At 28.9% G+C, this 21,292-nt stretch overlaps 1 protein-coding gene and 1 long non-coding RNA gene across 4 annotated transcripts in view; one reads left to right on the plus strand and one right to left on the minus strand.

The window, feature by feature from the left end:
• The window catches only part of LOC105205545 (BAI1-associated protein 3), a 79,209-nt gene that overhangs the window by 55,661 nt on the left and 2,256 nt on the right, over positions 1 to 21,292 (minus strand). The gene's annotated exons all lie outside the window — the stretch shown is intronic.
• Positions 3,908 to 6,770, plus strand: LOC113003376. Its single transcript, XR_003268428.2, has 3 exons — positions 3,908 to 4,136; positions 4,377 to 4,629; positions 6,451 to 6,770. It is a non-coding gene; the product is annotated as an uncharacterized LOC113003376 (long non-coding RNA).

Consider the following 21,292-nt stretch of genomic DNA (forward strand, 5'->3'; position numbering starts at 1 on the left):
TTCATTATAAATTTATTTTTTATTTTATTAAATTCTACCGATTAGCAATCTAATCAATGTATATCAAATCAGTTTTTCTGAAATATGATTATCATATTTCAGAAAAACTGGTTTTAATACTACTTGACGACAAACAGAAAGTTTGCCATTACTTATACCAAATAAAAAGTTATTCTGTTGCAAAATTACATCCGTTTATTTTTTACTTCCTGTCTCATTTTCTTTTCATGCCTAATACTTTTCTTGTTACATAAGTACGTCGCAAAAATGAAGTCGAGAAATCATTTTGGTTAAAACGCTGAAATTCCACATAGCAAATTTTGAATTTTCACTAAGAACTATGTATGTAGTTACTGCGCGACAGTAAATCATCATATATCACATAAAAGTGTTCCCTGAAGCAAAATATGACAATCGCGTCAACGAAAGTTAACTTCTAACTTCATTTTTAGTTTTCAAAACTATATAATTTTGTAAAGTATGTTCCGTGGAAAACAAATTATTAAATAGATTGTATAATGCATATATAATTAAAAGCTGAAATTTAATGTTAATAATTTTTAATAAATTTTATATATGCATTACATGTGCATATAAAAATTATTTTGGAATAACGGATATCTCTCTCTCCCATTTCAGATTTCTTTTTCGCTGCAGTCTAAAAAGTGAAAGACATGACAAAAGTAAATATCTATTTCATTTTAATGTTCCACATATAATCAAATAATTAGAATTGATATATAAAATAAATTAAACGTTGATTAACATTTATAAGATGGGAAACCACTGCAATAGTTAAAATATTATCACATTTGAGGCAAAGAAAATATATAAAATGAATTATAATAAATCCTACTCAAAGATAAATTGTAAGGTTTTGAAAATAGATCTCCCCCGTGCTTTAAAAGTTTCTCTAAACGGATTTTTCTTAGATATAATATTTTTTCATTTTCTCTCCTTCTTATGTATCAATATAACATGATATTGAAAAACAAAGAAATTTAGATAACTTTAATAAAATGTACACAAACTCATTTAGTCGATTTAACTTTTTTTATCATATATCCTTTTTGGAATCATTTTGCACAATTATTAGAATAGATATTATGCAATAAAGCGTAAACAATAAAACGTAAATTCTACCAATAAATTGAACATTTGTTTATATTTTCTATCCTGATATGCGTCATTAAAGAACAACATTGATTATTTACGAAATTATGTTTGACGTATTACAACAAAGGTACTGACATTTCCTCTTGTGTACACAAATGTAGACAATAATACTTTGTTCGTAATGTTCAATAATAAATGCATGCTTACACGCGTATTAATATCCGTAGCTTATATTTGTGCAAAATGATAGAGATAAACTATTTATTTCATGCACTTTTTATTATAAATGTTTTTTAACGCACATTTTCACTGTGCGTAGGATCTTCGTGTAAAACTAGAGCGCATCAGTATATATAATGCAATTAATCGGAAGTTAAATGGAGTAACATATTGTGTGCATATGACAAACAATGGTGTTACCGTAAACACAGGGTGTTTACATTACTCCTACACTATCGATCTTTGCAACGTTACAAATTTGCAAGTGTTGCACATTAATGCAATATGCACGAGAAAGAATGTACGAAGAAATCGATATCAGCGCACATAACACGAGTAAATATAATAATTGTGGTACACACACGCAACCGCGTGTTCTATCTTGTTTTTCTACATGTTATATTCTGCATCACATTCATATTCTTTTATGATAAAAAAAATTATATCTTTAATTAAAAAAATAATATTATATTTAATTATTTATCAATGAAAAAAGATATTATTTTTTAAGATTTATTTTAAAATATTAGTCATACACTAATATAATACTATCAAGATAAATTTTATATTGCAAGTAATTAAAAAATAATGTTTACTTGATATTACATACAAAATATGGCAATTCGAAGAAATTAGTTCATCAAATAAATTGTTTTTTGAAAAGAGAAGATTCAGTATGGTCGTTTTTGGACTTTTCCCAATTTCCATTAAACATTTTTTTCTCACTTCAAAAAATACAAATTATAAATATTTAATTAATTAATATAACAAAATATTATAAAATAATTTTCTTACAACAACCTGCACTTATTACGCTAATGTAAATAAAATATGTTGTAGATACATAATCATTTAGCTTTATTTAATGGCAAGAACATAATTAAACTTTTAATAATGTTTTAAAAAGTCAATTAGAAACATTTTCACCATCTGTTTACATCAATCTTTTAAAATCTTTTACAATTATAAGTGGAACTTTATTCAGATATGTATGATATTTTTTTGTTCACTGAGGCTATTAAAAAATAACAAAAAAAATTGTTTAATAGAAATCGGAAGAAAATCCAAAAAATGTCTTACTGACTTTCTTCTTCGTGATCAATATTAAAAGTTGCATCCATATGATAAAATTGCACGCAAATGTATTAAACAATGTACGACGTTCTGAGAACGTCAGATTACAGAGTAAACTTATAACGCCGGTTTATTCAGTACGCATGCAATTCAAGGTGAACAACTCGCACTTCTACGTAACTGTCTATGAAACTATCGATTTTAACTTTATAACGATAAATTTACTCAGTTATATATGTTGAAGAGCGCACTGCGAGCATAGCTTTGGTCGAGTGTGCATTTTTTAAATATTACATTGTATAGTTTTATACTATACAAATGTCATACTATTCAAATATTCGATGCAAAAATATGGTAGAATTGTCAAAAGCGCAGATACGAGTAACCAGGTAAAATGGTTATATCTTATCATTAAACTTGTTGTAGCAAGCTGTTAGACATGTCAAAGTGATAGACAAACAAAGGTACTATTAGCTGACTCACAGAGACTATAGCTCCGGCAAACCGCCGCGCCGTGACGAACATTTCAGCTAATAATAAGTGTTACCAATGTGATTAAATTTGATATAAATTAGGGTCATATAGTTGTCATTTTAACTCACTGCAATATTAACGCAATATATTCGCCTTTCAAGTAAAATTGTCATTGCTGTATAAGGTTATAAGCTTGAATCTTGATAAATATTAAAATCTAGAAACATAGTTGATTAAACATGCAATTGCAGTTCGAGATGTTTGTGGAAGATAGTTGGCGGTATAAACAGAAAATATAGCTGTTTAATTATAGCCCTTCTATTTCATTTAAATAAATTTACACTTGCGTTTTCCTTTTTCCTTCACTTCATAAAAGAATCTTTTATTTCTATTTCGTAATTATGATATTTTTATTTTTATTTTTGAAAGATGCGTTTAAAAAACGTTATTGTTTTATATTAATAATTTTTTCAAAAGATCAAAAAAAAATTTTATAAAAAGTGAAACACAAAATGAGTAATATCTAAGTAGTATTTGTTAATGAAATTTATAAAAATGATAATTAGCTAATCCGTTAAATATAAATAAACTACATAAAATTAACATATTTATAATTTTTAATAAAAAAATTATAAAAATAAAAAATGTTAAAGCACGTTAATTATATTCTGAGATAATTTTTAATTTATTAATTTACGATTAGTAAAATTTATTTTCAGATGTAATAAATTGTATATTGTGCATTTTTCATATAGATACTTAATTATACTACATATTTTGCAAAAGTTTATAAGTTTTTATATCTTAAAATTACTCATTGTTATACTATTACACGTTACACTATTTGTGTAATATATTTGAATGTCTAACAATTCGTTTTATTACCTTCATATTTCACCAATTTATCTCTATCTAGAGACTTTTCGATTTTATTTCTTAGTAGGAGAAATCTTTTGTTATGAAACAACAAGGCGAACGAAAAAGTTGAGATAAGATCAATTGAGATAAGATCCTCGGAGTGTCTCGCGCGCGTGACATTATTCCGTGTGCGTGTACATTCGTTCTTACGCATTCTGTTCGTGCTTCTCTATCTATCTGCGCGCTCTACTTTGTGATTTACGGAACCGTCTGAATCTCGATGATAATCTCGTGACGTAAAATAGCCAGCTTATTAGCCGCAACTGATTCTCTAATCTCAGTACAACTACATTCATTCTATTTTAAGAATGAATTTTAGACCTCAGAAAACGAAGGTGATAATCGTTAATTTATTGTAAGACTCATAAAATAACTATTAACTATAAATAATATATATAATGTATATTTGATTAAAAGTAAATAATATAAACGGCAATTTAGAAAAAAATTAGTTCACAAATAGATTTATTTCCGTATCTAGAAGTGTGTTTTGTGTATTTTAAAAATCATTATCTTATCACCTTAAATTAAAACTACACAAAAATAATAATACCCGCATTTGTAATTCTTTACAGACGAACTATCAGCATTGAGAAAATAGAGTGATGTGAAAATTTATCGATTGTTCAAGCGCCCACATGTCAGGTTTAATCGGGCGTGTGTTACACATACGAAGGGTGTAACATACGCACGTATTGTGACGCACGCACCCATATTCGAGAATGCAATATTGCAGTCGTGTCACTATCGGCAATCAGCGGTTGGCTTCTTCACGAGTGAATAGCCATGCCGGAACTTTTGTCCAAGGGCTACTTTCAAAGCAATAAAGTATTTTTTGTGACATTGACATCTACATACTGAATATTATCATTTTTTATTAATCATAATTTCTTTCTGTAATAATTTTCACATGTTTTTATATGTATATACATTTCGAAGAAATTTCGAAGTAAAGAATTCTCCGGAATCTATTTTGAAAATTTAATATGAAATATATAATATATTGCGAAGATAAATGTATTAAAGAAGTGGCAATAGATATTACCTGGAAAAATACGTGTAAAACCAGTTTTATAACTGTGTTTTATTTAAGCTTGTAACACTTTAGAAAAGTTAGTAAGCTTAGTTTAAAAATTAAAAATCTTACTTGTACTACATTCTTTAGACTGAGATAAACTTCCGAACAATTACATTCTAAATTACGTAGTACATTTTTATAAATATTTTATAATCGATTATTATTAACATAGAAATTTCTAAATAAGTAATGTGATTTACAGTTGCCTTTTAAATAATCCTGATTATATGATCTTGAATGTTGAAAAAGAGCAAAAAATGTTTACAAAAAAGAATGTGCAGAAACGTTTGCAAAAAACAAGTTTAAATTATTCTTATACGATAAAATTAGTTCGTCGTTTTAAAAGTTTCTAGACTTTTTTATTGTGTGATCTCTGTTGATGGAAGTCGGACAATCGTGCCTAGGTAGTCGACTCGTGGTAAGTGTTGCGATGGGTGTTCAAGGACATCAAGAGAAACAATTTCCACCAGTCGATTCTCCCTGACCTCATTAAACGATGTTTAACAATTTTACAGAAACTTTAGGAATTTGTTTTCAATATTAAACACTGAAATCTCAACGCTTACGGTGAGAACAAGGTAATATCGTTGAAAGTTAAAGGCGATTAACGCGCACAGTTTTCGATCTTGTTTTATTCCAAGAAAAATGTGAAAAGAATAAAGAAGAAAATCCTGTGTCTAAATAGCATAGGAAAAAAAAAATGTGATAACGCGATGGTTAACTGTATAATAAATTATTACGAAAAGTCAAAAGGTCTGACCTAAGTTGCCAATATAATAGATGTACTATATAAGCATCCGGATTTAGAAGACTATAAAACATTTAATGTCAGGCCAACAAGATACTAATCTTCAATGAATAGCAGTTTTAGTCGTTATCGTTGAATAATTATTCTGACGTAAAAGCAGTTTGTTTTGTAAGTTAAAAAATAATTTTTTATTTAAAAAAGCTTAAAATTAGTTTATTAAGATTGTACAAAATTGCAAATGTTTACTTACAAAGTATAAAAGTAATCTTTAAAAAAATGTTTCTTCCCTATTTTTCTTCTTAAGAAACGAAAAATTATTTAAATGAATAATTTTTCCAAAATGCTTATTCTTAGCATTTATAAGTTTTCTTGTTTAATATTCAGATATAATATTTAGATATCAATTTCCTAGAAATTTCTTCAATGCATCGCATCGGAGGGAATTTTAATCATCACTCAAGGACAGGATTAAAATTCCCTCTGATAAGATGCATCGAAGGGATGTACAGCTATCGAAAAGATGATGAAGGTCAAAACTAGGCTGAGAAAAGCACCTGATGCTTTGACGTCGTTTCTATCCGGGCTATTGCATGAACGACCATGTTGCAAGGGCTCTGCTTTCTCCGATATACCTCTCGATGTCCGTCTTTCACGCATTGTCGCCACTCAAGGGTTCTTTCTTTCTCCCTGCCTTTTTCTCTAGCTTTGATACTAGCTCTGGATTTACTTTATTCTTTCCACCTATTTATTATTTTATTTTTCCATCTCCTTCACTTTTTCTTGCCAGTTATACTTTCTTATTAAATATATTTTTGTATTGCAGTAAGACGGAAGGGGCGAGGAGAAATGAGGAGGTGGAACGTGCGTCAGCCTATGCGTCGATCAAAGTACACCCTTATACATTTATCTATTTCTTGCTTCTCCTTTGTGTTCCATTATGTTCTTATGCTGAAGTATCAAGATGTTTGAGAAAGACGTTGCTTTACTCACTAATTGTGAAAGGTATAGTTTTTTTATCCTCTTTTAGTTGGAATGAGTGTAACTTGTAACATAAATCTATAATCTTCATATATGTGTATTGTTTTCACTTATTATATCAAATAATTAAAAATAAAATATTATTGCGCCCGCAGTAATACGTAAAAAAAGTGTTATATATTTATTGAGAAATACAGGGTGTCTTACAACCCGTAATCAAAATTTTAATAACGTATTTCTTAAAAATAAGATAAAAATCCTAATACGAAAATGTCAAGACTATAATATTTTTTTAATGAGAAGTATTTACAGTAGACGAATCAGATGGTCTAAAGATCACGCGCTCAGTAACGGTAGAATGACAATGAGTGCTCTGACAATTTTATTTATTTGTGTTCTTTATCTTTTAATGTGAGCAATCTGGGTTTTTTTTCTATATAAGGTAGAAGCGATGAATTCTTTTTATAAGGAAAGAAATGTAAAATTTTTATAAAAAAGTTTAATAATTTTAAATTTCAGTATAATATACTTTCATTTCAATATGATAATTGTCATCTGAAGAACACAATATATAATTTTATTTTGATAACAATGATATTAAAAATTTGCATTCCTTAATTTGACGACACAGTTGCTTTTTTTCTAAATATACTTATACTTTTCTTCTTAACATTGTTGTAAACTTTATTATTGAATAAAGATGAATATATTTTTTAAACTGTACAACATATTTTTATATAAGCAAGCTATTTTTCTTTAACAAAATTTAAAATGTTTCTACAAACTTTCTTATATAAAACTATAAAATATTGATAAATTAGATTATTAGACCTTGAGAATCAAACGCAGTTATTTTTGCACAAATAATTACACCAATTTACTTATTGACAGGACTTATTGACAGGATGAAACAATTTTTATCCAAAACTTTTGTTTCACGTTTTAAAAAACTTTTTTGTACTAAGCCTTGAAAATGGCTCGAACTATAGCCGAAACGTTAGCTATGTAATCGCAGGATCTTTGGAAGAATTCAATAAAGTACATACATGGTGTGATTATTTGTGCAAAAATAACAGGGTTTGGTTCTCAATATTTCTCAATATTTTAATGATTATTTTATATAAGAGAGTTCATAGAATTTGTAGAACATTTTAAATTTTGTTAAAGAAAGATAATTTGCTTATATAAATAAAGTAAGCAATTATCAATATTTTACAAAAAGTTAATACTTCTACATCTATTTTTTTTTCGCGTTCTTATCAACACATTTTTCATTAAGTATTGCCGAGTTGTATGACATACAGGTATCTCTTTTCTAAAGTTGGCTTGTGAACCATTGATATCTAGTGAATTTTGACAATTAATTATAATTATTTTAATATTTTGTAATATTTTTAAATGATTATAACATGTATAATGCATATACTAATTTATATTTATATTTAAATATGATTCAATCAATAAAGCATTTCAATATCATCGTAATTACTTCAATGTAACAGCAAGTTTACAAAAGTGCAAAAACACCTACTGTCATTGTACAGTCACTGAATGCACGATCTTTAGATTATCTGATTTGCTTACTGTAAATACTTCTCATTTAATTTCATTTAAAAAATATTATAGCCACGACATTTTCGTATTAAGATTTTTGTCTTATTTTTAAGTAAGAAATACATTATAATATTAAAATTTTGATTACGGATTGTGGGACACCCTGTATAATATTTAATTTTATGTGTAATACATACATATAAATATTATGTCTAAACACTTAAAAAAATTTCTAAAGGTCATAATTAAACATTTTAGAAAAATTATTTTTTTCTTGAGTTTTATTCAAAAAAGAAACAAGAAATTGAAAAAGAACTGAAAAATAATTTGACACAAAAAACAGAAAAAACTATTTTTTTATTTTCTTATATCTTATAATGTAAACATTAATATTATTCCAGATTTTAATGGCAAAGAATTGATTTCAGCTGAACAAATTTAATATTGTTTCTTATTAATTTTGTGTTAACAATTTATACAATCCAGATTAAGTTTTAAATCTGGCAGACAGTTCTTGATACAAGACAAACCCATTAGTTCCACAATTAGTTTCTGTCGTGTCTCCAAAAAAGAGAGAGCAAATCAGGTAATTTCTCTTCCCTGTTGCGTTTGACAAGCAACAAGAGCAAGAAATAATTACGCGCTTCTACGTAACGAACTTCCTAGAATACAGCTACTCGATAATTTCAAAAGCTACAATTTTAGCGTTATCTCTAATAAATCACGGAAATAGTTTTGTGATGACCGTGTTCCAGTTAAGTAAAGTATAGCAGTTTATATTTAATACATATTTGAGGTAACACGTTCAGTTTAATCACACTTCACGTACATACAGCTTGCAATATAATTTCCGTATTATAGTATTTATTAAAACTTCACAACACATTTTATAATAAAAGATTAAATATATTTAATAGTTATTCCAACAATATCTCCAACTATGTATAATTTCCATATGATAAAACAAAGCAAACCAAGATTTTATTATGAAATAAAACCAATTTAAATGCTCGAAAATCTTGTTTATATCTTTTTTAATACCAGAGCATATACGTGTTTTCGTAGAAAATTACGCATGTTCTTGAGACACGTGAGTTGCATTTTTTCAACATACTCGTGCATTGTTACAAGCAGGTGAAATATGACAGAATTGTGTTATGTCTTATTTTGTGTACAGTATTATTTTACATTAAATAAAGAAACATTTTCTCAATTTATTATAATAAGATAATATGTGTATCAGAGATTTTATTATAAATGGAATTATTTCGCAATTTTGTTGGTAAATTCGTTAATTGCAAGATCAAAACTGACCTTTCTAACGACCCTCAAAGTTGTAGCGAAAGCAATTTTAGATTTCTACAACTTATGATGGCAAATGTAATATACATCCATACGAGTATACATATACATATATGTAATCAATAGAGAGACAGAAAATTTTATATTATATTGTGAATTTCGTATTCCAGACGTTTCGATAAGAGTACGTAACGAGGAATATGTTGAGTTTCGATATAAAGGTAACTGAACTGACTGACTGTCGTCAGAAAGACATGTAACGACCCATACGAATGTAAATTTTTTACAGTAAAAGATCTACCAGCATTTGTGAATAGGTCTTGTGCGGGTCCATAAATAATGTATGCCCGTTGGTCACGTTCATAACAAAATCAAACATGGAAGCTGATGAGTTTTATCTATAGAAAAATTGAAACGCGATGTCACATCTTCAGTTACAATAAAAATGCATGCGGAAAAATTGTATCTTACGGTAAAAATATTTATACAAGCTTATAAAATGCATAAATTTTCTAACACGTGCGTAAAGTGTAATATTGTTTAATTGTTGAGTAGTAAACAATATGGGAAATAAAAGAAAATTATTGTTATTTAAAAAATGTTAAACTACACTTACACACATAAAATACAATATGATATTGAAGCATCACTGGTAAAATTATTTATTATAATCATAAAATCATTAAATGTAAAATTATGAATCATTTATTCTTATTTACAGAATATAACGAAATCAGAACGGATTAAAAACGTTAATCGCTTCCAACAACTAATTCTGCACTACTATTGGAAAATTCGTTATTGATTTGTGCTACCCGTTCTATTTCATCTATTCAAATCTTTCATTTTTCACAATCTCTTTCATTCTCCTCATTCGCGAATCGAGTGCTTGATAAAGAGGCAATTTTTCAATATACGGAAATTCTTCGTTTCTCAGTAAAAACTATCAACTCTGTTTTAATCTCAAACATACTTATTGAGCATGTTTGAGATTAAAATAGAATTAAAAAACATTTTCCAAGAAGATACATCATATAATGTTACTTTTTAAAACTATTTATAATTGTTTTAAAAGGATTTAATATCAAGTAAAATTATATTGCATTATATTATATGTTTATATTACATTGATGAATTTCAGTCAAACATTTTAATATTACATGTATAATAGTATGTCACAATTGTAAGAAAACTTTTAAAAAATATAATTATATTTAAATAATTTATATTTAAATATAATTCATATGTATATTATCAAATCTGAAAAATATTTGCATTTTATAAAAATTCTTAAATTTTAATATTTTATACTAAATAAAATGCTATATTACGAACAAATAAATTTTCATTATTTCGATGCCAGTTTAAAATGCATTTTTGGCGACAGAAATAAATACTAAATACGTATTTTATATTTCCAGTTTTATAATTAAAAATTCTTTTCACGAACATGTACAAATGCATTACGTTCAAATATTCTCTATCTACATACAAATTGCGAAATATTTTCAGCTTTGTGTGATTCATGTTTCATGGATAAAAACTAATCTGTAGCTGACAGGATTCAAAATAAATGTTCAGAGAAATTGTTCTAATTGTTAGCGGCAAACAGAGAGGCAATTTCTCAGTCAGCTAATCGCATGAACTTCCACTAACATCTGCTATTCATCCGATTAGTATACTTTCGACAATTATCCAGCATAAAAAAACTTTTGACTAGTTTCCACTGGAAATTGCAACTGCACAGAATATATTTTAATAAAAAGCAATAAAGTTTCTCACTAAATGTCATTGCTACTTTCTTTTTATTGAGCTGCATGCTGTGTTGAATAAAGTCACTTTTATTTATTTAAAGATGTTAAATGTAATAAAACTCTTCTAGAATATAAATACAATTTTTATAGTAAACATATATCTACAATATTTATTTCTAAATAATAATTAACAGTTATTATTTAATCAAAATATCATTCTTAATGGTTTATATTTATATTCCACACATGTAGAGATGTAAAAAAAGTTTCTATTCTCAATATCTTTATTATGGAACTATATTTGGTAAACATTCAAATATGCAACAGACAAAGTGCTGTAATTTAGAGATGGTATCCATTAATCCTGCTCGAAGCAAGAGAATAATTTTAATGCATTCTCGTCTATACTGTAGTGTGAGTTATTGTATAGGGTCTCCGCAATATTGTAACAGAGCGAACATCCATTATCTAATTAACCCATATTCTACACATCTGTCCACGAATCACCTTTCACTTTATAATATAATTATGTAATAAATCGCGATACATTTGTATCGTTACGTTTATATAATGTAATACACAGCATGTATACGCTAGTTCACATTCTACAATAATAGGTAATATTGAATTTTGCAAGTTGTTAAACTAAAAGACTAAAATTACGAAATTTGATCTTCACGAATATATATAATAATAATATTATTGTTACCCATATAATTTAGGATTTATAATACAATTTACAAATATAAAAAGTTATTATTGATTGTTTGGAATGTATGCACACAAAATAGAAGAAACGTGTCAACAATGATAAATTTGTATCATTAAAGTTATACTAATGAAAAAGAACATTAATAAAAATTTATACGATTAGCCGACTGAGAAGTCGTTTGCGACAATTAGAATTGTAATTTCTAAATATTAAGGGATCCGATCCTGTAACCGTAACGATGTCATTATGATATCGTTGCGCAGCTATTATACATGATACAAAAAACCTGTACAACGATATCTTAACGACATCGTTAAGGTTACAGAATCGACCGCTAATTTTCAATCCTACTAGTTAGATATTTATATTATTTATTTGTAGCACATGAGTTTCACAAAATGCGTTAGAAAAAATAATACATAAACAATTTTGACACAATTCTTAGATGCGAAGCAATTTTTGCTTATCGTTTTAATTATACATATTATATAGCGTAGACACGTATGTGTGTGCTATTAAAATACTATAGTCAACATAATTCGCTTTCGAGCTTTGCGCTATGAAAAACATTTCCCCAAATTTCTCGCATATTGAACTATTTCATGCCATTCAGAAGTATTTTGTGCCGACTATCAGGGGATATGCTGTATTTTCGAGTATGCGCTTCTTAATATTCTGATCGCACAAGGAAGATGGATAAATCGGATTACGGCTGTGTCCAGGGATACCGTAAAGAGCACACCTTACGGCGTTCGCCTTCGACTACTTTCTTCGATCGATGTGTTCTACAATGCGTGTGAAACGAAATGCTTCGCTCGAGAAAAAAGAATATTCTGTGCCGAAGGAAATTGTCATTGAACCTAATCGTTTGAAAAATCCAATTCTGATGTTACAAGAAAAAAAAATACTATCTTAATATTTATATGCAGGGTGTCCCGTGACAACCTTTGAGAGTACAATTGTTTATGCATATCTGTTTTCGTTTTTAAGTTTTTCTAAAATATGTTAATAGAAATACGTAAGAAATATAAACGTTTGAATTGTTACGCAATATATTAGTACATTACATCGAATGAAATAGGTATCAAGAAGGTGCGTAAACATCCGTTAAGAGGTCACTTCGCATTTCCGTTAGAAATTGGTCGTCTTACTGGGATAATTTCCGTGCGAACGCGTTTGAAGGATCGTCGTTGGTGTAACGACGAGAACAGAGCATAAGGCTCGTTAAAACTTGGCTTAGGCCAACGTTTACTGAAAGTTTCAACGTCTGAGCGCCGAGTAGATCGAGACACGGCAAGGCGAATGGAAATTTCCGGTTGCCACGTGTAATCAACAACTCAAGGAAAAGTTTGTGTCGCAATATGTATATGTTAAATTTACTACGCATTTCCTTCATATTTATATCACCACATTCTAGGAATATATTCTTATATTCTTTATATTATAATTTTTTGCTATATACATGTAGAATGTGATGGTATAGGTGTGAGAGCACAAAATTTTGGTGAAAAGACAAATTTGCTGAACAATAACTTTCTTGCAGCTTATCAATAGTGATTTCTATGCGGAAATGCTTGCTGAATATAAATGTGACGTCTTAAGCATCGAAAATAATGCAGAAAGTTATAAAAAGTAAACTTAATAAAAGATGTAGAAAGAAAATTCGACAGTTCTTTTACTAACTTATTCATAGCAATGTCACATGTTGAGAGAAAAATTGCACTATAGTTTTATAATTGACATTAAATATATTTATATATTTGAAAATTTAAAAATTTATTAGAGCGAGAGGACGGGAAAGTTAAAAATAATTTTCGAGTTTTTGCGTCTATTATTCGCCGCAATGCGCATACCTTGTTATTTTGACGTTTCGTAGCTCTTGTGTGTCGGTCGTATGTCAAATAAATCTGTGCAACAAACGCGTGAAGGATGTAGGCGAAAGAGCTGAGTTATAGAGGATGCACAGGAATTTTATATAGAGCTTTGTGATTTGCCGTGTGGAATTTAGTAACAGCGATATCAAATATAATACTCGGCGCAGTAATACGCAAGCCACGAGTGAGCATTTAGGATTCAATTCGTATTACCGTTAACGGGAGAACGCTTTTGAAGTAGCCATATTTATTTGTTGAGCGAATCCGCATTCAACTAATATCTTTCATAAACACATACCGGTAGCTTTCATATAGAAAAGCAAATTAATTCCGCCTATTTCAAACCGATTGTGTATTTAATTCACATGTCGGTTACTTTGCGTAACTTGTGATCAGATTCATTCTCGCAATAACGCGATCTATATCTCATAAACATAACGTTGTATACAATTCGATTTGTAATATCCAATATCCCGATGAGCATTAATATTAAAAAATGCTTGTATTAATATGAAATACGTAGTTTAACGTAAGTATGCGTATGCCAAATAGAGAAAATCACTTCTTACAACACTACGTGTAAATGTTAATCATGTTGCCTCGGGAAAAATTTTGAAGAAAGAAGGCACATGGAATTTGCGGCATATTTGAGAAAAGAAAACGTTAATGTCAGTGCAATTAATTCGCGAAATGCATGACAAACGCTTTTCGACGTGTGGCACTAAAATGGTCGAACAATTTGCTTACCACAGAATACTGCACATATCAATGAAAGTAGTCAGTGTTGGAAGCCGGTCACTACGACACATTGAACGCTAATAAAAGAAACGCTTCGTAGGAAGCGCGCTACGAGTGATAAATTGCACCAGTAGTTCAAGTCAACGTATAACCAGACAGTTATTGTGCAAGGAGTGGCATTGTGAATCGTATTCTCTTACCTTTAGATCAATGTCCGATAACGTTCCAAGCATAACAATATACGAAATGATTATTTTCTTATTAGCACTTCTAATTTATGTTACTCCAGAGCGCTATATACATGTATATATTCAATAGATATTTAATTTAAGAATTTTACTAATTTTTGATTTAATTTTTAATTAAATTGATTATATTTTATCTCGGCCAAAATTTAATTTAATTTAATCACATTTAATCATAAATTTTATATTCGGCTGGATTTAATTAAATATATAATCTGATCACATTGTAAATTCGCATAATAATAAACGTGTATATTATTGTACAATATGAATTAAACCCGTTTTTCTTGTTTTGACTGGTGATGCGAATTTTTCTCACATTACTAATTCCGTTTTGCTGATGCAAATAAGCATATATTACCGTAGGAAAAGTACCGGAAACAAATATAATTGATAAAACAGAATTATATTTTTTAATTAAATCGTGCTATACATCAAATACTTAAAACGACACAATTGGTGAAATTAAATCACAAACGCGTAAGGAATAGCTTGCGTCACGAACGTTTTGATTGATATAGGGGGAGAAAAATTGAAAAGAAAAACTCCGGGAGAAGTAGAATACGTGTCGGCGATGAAGGCGATAAAAAGCTCTCGACTAGGGCGGAAAGTCGGTTGCGTTCGATTTTTTACCGTTACATCGGTTTTTATATTAAAACCGTCGGCTTCCCAATAATTTTACTACTATAACAACCTCAAAATTAATGTAAATTAATCGATTCTTGTGGCTTGAACAAGAATAAAAAAAAGAAAAGACTAACAAAAGAGTAACAAAATACCGTACAAGAAAGGTGTACAAAAATTATTAACATTCCCGAAGGAAACATATCAATTCTACTTCAATTAAGCGTCGAGATTAATTACGCACGATAGGCGTGAATTGAATTTATGCATTATTCATCGGGTCGCGTTCAGTAGTGTGGCTCATGGCCGTATCCAACACTTTTATTAAAGAGAATTGTTCGCACGGATTTCAGTTTCATAACAAGTTTATTTACCACATTAAATTTTCAACAACACACGAATAATATTCTAAAATACATTATTCTTTAAAATTTTCATTAACGATGGCAGGATTTCAACTGAGATTTATTCTCTTTTATATAATACGTTTCTAAATATTTTCTTAAAAAATTTAATTATAAGATCTTATTTACGTGCAATTTTAAGCAGAATTATTATATAAAAAATAATTAAAAGGGAATAAAAAAATTTATATATATATCATAATTGTATTTACGTCATAATTGATAACAGGAATGAAAATATAGCAGTCACTCAACTGTTATCAGATAATTTAAAACTGAATGCTTTTATTAAGGAAAAATGTTAATTATAATGAACAAGCAGAGAAAAAGTATTCATCATAATAAATATAACAGAGAAAAATTTAACAATGAGCGTGTCTGACTTTATTTAATTATTCGTTTAATGCCAGCGCTCATTTACCACGTGAATCATTATTTCGCATAGTTCTTTTATGATTTCCTATGCGAAAATCCTGTTCATGTTATCAAAGCCGCAAATTTCACGTGACATTCGCGAATCTCAATTTGCAGAACTTCCTGCTGCGAACTGTTGGTCATGAGTACACATCCCTTAATTATTCGAAAGGTAATCGAAACAAATCTATTGTCTGTAATTGCGGTCACCTTTCTGATCTGACATATATGTTAACGGCAAATAGAAATATCATAATTTGGGCATAATATTTAAATACAAACATTTTTTAAAAATAACATGGAACATAGAGACATTGAATATGTAAACGTGCACTTCTCTTTTATAAATATATACCTAACAATATGAGATAAGATTATAAACCTGAACGCGTGCGCAGTTTCTACATTACAAATAATCTTTACAAATAATTTTTTTCGAATAATGTAGATGTTGTGATCCGTAAGTTCAATTCGTTTTCATTATCAACTGATTTCTGTCGATAGCCGCAAGCTAGAATTTACCGTCAATCATGAACGCTAACGGTACAAGTCAATCGTGCGCCAATAACGAATGTGGTTTGTCGGCCTCTGGCCCTTTGCGCGATTGTGATTATTATAATTATTAGCGTATCATTGATACATCGTGCAGGAACGTCGTGTGTCCATTACACGGCATTGCGCCGGAATTTACCCGCAACCCTTCGTCGTCAAGAGCAGCCTGTTAATTACATTAATTAATTCAACCAGATATTTGCCGCACCCGCATATGCTGTAAACAATTATCTAGCACCGACGATAAGTCAGATTTTCTGCGAGACTTTAAATCATAATAAGATTTATATTAAGAGATTGCATAAAGATAGATATAACTATCCAGTAATAATTGTCAGAAGAACATGTGAGTTTTTATAACATGATGCTTTCCATTTCGTTACTGGATCTATTAGAATTTTTTAATTAATAAATTTAATTCGTTTTTTAATATAGATATTTTTGAGATATATCTCCATGAAATATTTGAAAACGAGGATCGGTTTTCATGTGTAAATGTATATGTATGTATGCATATGTACACAGAAAAATTTTGAATATTGTTAATATTCAGCTAATATAAAGCTTGAAAGATCAAAGTTTGAAGAACTGGAGCATTTCAATAGACCCAATGCGGTAGACTCAAATCTGAAATATGTTTTATATTATTTTTTTTATTTAAAAACGAAATCGCATATGAAACATTTGTACCTTCAATACTGGTGCACGATTAAAAAAAAAAAATTTTACTAAAAAAAAAGCAAACTTTTAAAACTAATTTTTGCGTATATATGATGTGTGTGGTACGTGTAGAATATATTCACATATATATAATATATATATATATATATATATATATATATATATATATAATTATATATACATAATTGAAATATGATTGTTTTTAATAACATTTAATAAATTTTTTACAGTATTTTAGGATGTTCACGAGCATCAATATTATTAAATTATTTGTTAATTTATGTACGTATAACTTCATTTAAGGACTATCAAAATCGACAATGCGAAACTCAGTTCATATGAATTATAAAAAAAAATAAAGAATTTTAAAATTATCATTATTATTAAACTCCAAGATTTGCTGTAGATCGATAATAGCTCTTCTATCTTTATGTGTTTTCATCACACCTAATTTATTATTGTTAATAATATTTGATTATTTACATTCCATAATTTCTAAAAAGAATACTGTATTTAATTTTTACACCATAGTAATAATTTTAATAAAATAATTTAAAGATACATTATTTCAAATATTTTTAAATATTTATAAATTTAAACTGAAGCTTAAATTCAAGACCTACATTCACTTTTCTGTACAATTTCTTATCATTTATAATATTTAAAAATCTTTGTGCATTTAGCACTCAAATTCAGAGCTCTAAATATGCAGTATTAATTTCATGGAACGGTCGAATAATCTATTGAAGAACAAAACAATTTCTCATTAAAGAAACATTCCATCGAAAATAGTATCCTTGACGTTGAATAAGTCGCACGTAATTCCCAAGAATTGTCTTCACGAGAATTCTGAAATATCGCATTGTTACATCCATACTACGAACATTATTACGATATAACAATGTCTACGAGAAAGCGATATAACGGCTAAAAAATATTGAGAAAAATTAACGCGGCTTCCGGAGGGATTTTACTCCCTTTTATTCGTGACAGACCGCTTTCTCGCTGCTTCTCATTATTCAGCTATCGTGTTCGCAGCATTGGAATCTCTTTTTCTCTCTCGCTCTCTTTTTCTTTCTCCCTATTTTGCTACGGATGATCGTAATAAAGATGGAAGAACGGACCGCTGTTCGTTCCGAGCGCGCCATGTACAGGGATTGTTTTTGACTCAAAAAATTCAACCGAGAGAAAGAGAGTGAGAGAAATTAGATCCTCTGAATCTTGTGCAGCGGCCATTGTTCACCATTATGTAGTCCAATAGAGCGATAGGGCGGTCATGTCGCAGATTTATAATGCACTTTGAGTAAATTAGCTTCAATTTTGCAGACCTCAAAGCATCATCAGCTGGCCACCGATAGTAGAATTTCCAATGTAATTCGGAGTAGACTTCAACTTTACGAAAATTTAATCAAGAACTACTGTTTGTGTGACCCAATGTTACGCAATCCGATAATTATGAAAATTTTTATGAAATAATTTATGAAAATTAAATTGTTGTTAATAAAAATTTCTACCGCATGTTTCCTAAAGTATAAACTGCTTTTAAATATAGGTTTATAGATTAAAAAATAATTCATTAAATTGCTAAAATAAATAACGAAATACCAAATAATTCTGTAAATAAATTTTTAACAAATTTACAATTTACAATATTTTATTATAAAAATTTATTAAATCAAAACAAATCAATAAATATATTTTAAAATTATAATCGCTTAATGTAAAAATTATTTTCATACTTGCATTGTATGTAAAAATCCAATTGTATTGTTATATTAAAATCTAACTATTTTTATGCAAACTCTATCTTTCTTGGTTTCAATATCAATTTTGAACTGTAAAAGAATAAATATATGACAAAAGCCGTCATCTGCGTGGAAGTTATAAGCAAACGAGCAAACCCTAGTTTGGATTAACCAAGATAAGTTCTAGGATAACTATGAGATAGCTACAAGCCGCCATGATTAGCATTTTCATAGACGATATTCTCGTCTTTCATGATATTAAGGATGACAGCAACATAATACATGCACGATATATGTGTATCCAAACGTGTTCGTCGTAAACTTGATAAAAATGAGTCTAATAACAAAATTACACATTAATTATAATGTACATAATTGTAATTATGTTTCAAAACAAACTTACTGACAAATACAGAACTTTGTCCAAAAATAAAAATATCAGGTTTATGTTAGATACTTCAAAATTGCACAATATCACAAATTAAACAGTTTTATTGTTATATCAATTTTTAGATAAACGTTAAAAAAGTTATCTTAATAAATAAAACTTTACCATGTGAATATTATGTCATATATACTAGATTCAGTGTAAAGTGTATGTCATGCATCATAATATATTCATACTCAATAAATTTCAAATAAATATGTTGTTAGTTTGACCTTTTTACATCATCGCTTACGATTTCACTTTATTTTCCCGGTGAAATATAAAACTCTTAGAAAAAATTCCTCAATCACCGAGCTGTCAAATAACTCAAAGGAAGGAAAGGTAAAGAAGGATGGCGTTCCATTCTTCTTATAAACTTTTGAAGTTTACCAAGGGTCATCCCTAGACTCCTAAATCAAACATCGTTTTTTGGAGAATAAACGTTAATAAAGATTAACAATGTGACTCTAGAGGCGAGTTAGCTAAAAACGTCAAGTCGAGGGGAAATTTTGGCGTCACGTTGAATCAGAGCTCGATCGAAAAGTTTATTTCGCTAGATTCAGCATTTCTCTTTCTTTACAGAACTACGGAAATACAACGAGCGGGTTTCCGCAGAACCAAATACGTCAGATCAACGAGTGTGTTTTCTTTAGTCGGATCGAGCGAGGGAAAATCTCTTCGCGGATGTGCTGTATCAGTTTTCTATCGTGCTTCAGTCGACGATGAATTTCTGATGAATCCTTCCAATATCGAAGATTCCGAAATTTCCACGTATTTTCACTCGATAATGTCTAAAGCTTTCATCTATTTAGTAATTTAGCTGTACATCTCCACAATATATCAACAAAGGTAGCAGAAGATTATTGTTAAAAATAGATGGTTATCTCATCCTTTGATTTTGAAAATAAGTTTAAAATTGCAAATAACACATATAATCAATAAACGGTTGATTCTTACTGAATTCAACTTTTAGAAAAACAAATATAATATTTTATAGATCAATAGAAAATCAAAACAATTCTAAAATAAGTTGTTAAGAAAAAAAAGTAATATTCTAATTTATTCGAGCATTACACATTAAGAACTAAGAATTTTTCCAATTAAAGGAAAATATTAAATGAATATGTCACAGAATATAATTTTCCGTTACTTTTTTGCCTTATTAAAATAAAAAGTTACTATTCTTAATAATAAAGAAAAACATAGTTTTTTTTTCATCTTTTAACCACATAATAGTAATTATATTTTTACGATAATCAGGAAATGTTTCAAATGTAGGTATAGATTCTAAAATGTAAATCCGACAACTAAATTCGGATTGTAGAATTATAGCTTCCATTTAATCCTTCTCGTTGCGCAACTTTTTTTGTTCACCTATAGAGCGTTCGTTTTCCCGCTTGAGCTTTCTCTGTCTGACGCAAAAAAGAGGAGAATCCCTTCTATTGGGTCGTCGCGTAGAAACGGATCTTTGTAATCCAACAGACATCTTTGATCCCGCCAAAAGCGCTTCCGTCACTAACAAGCAAGCCTCGATCGATTGCGAAAGGAAGACTGCCAGAGTTCGTTATTTTGCATTTCGGACGCGCGCATGGTGCCCCATTGAGGCAGAAGTGATCATTCGTTTGGCTATCATTTAATTATTAAACTCATACTTTTAACGA

Source organism: Solenopsis invicta, chromosome 11 (genome assembly GCF_016802725.1).
Source record: "Solenopsis invicta isolate M01_SB chromosome 11, UNIL_Sinv_3.0, whole genome shotgun sequence".
Lineage (NCBI taxonomy): Eukaryota > Metazoa > Arthropoda > Insecta > Hymenoptera > Formicidae > Solenopsis > Solenopsis invicta.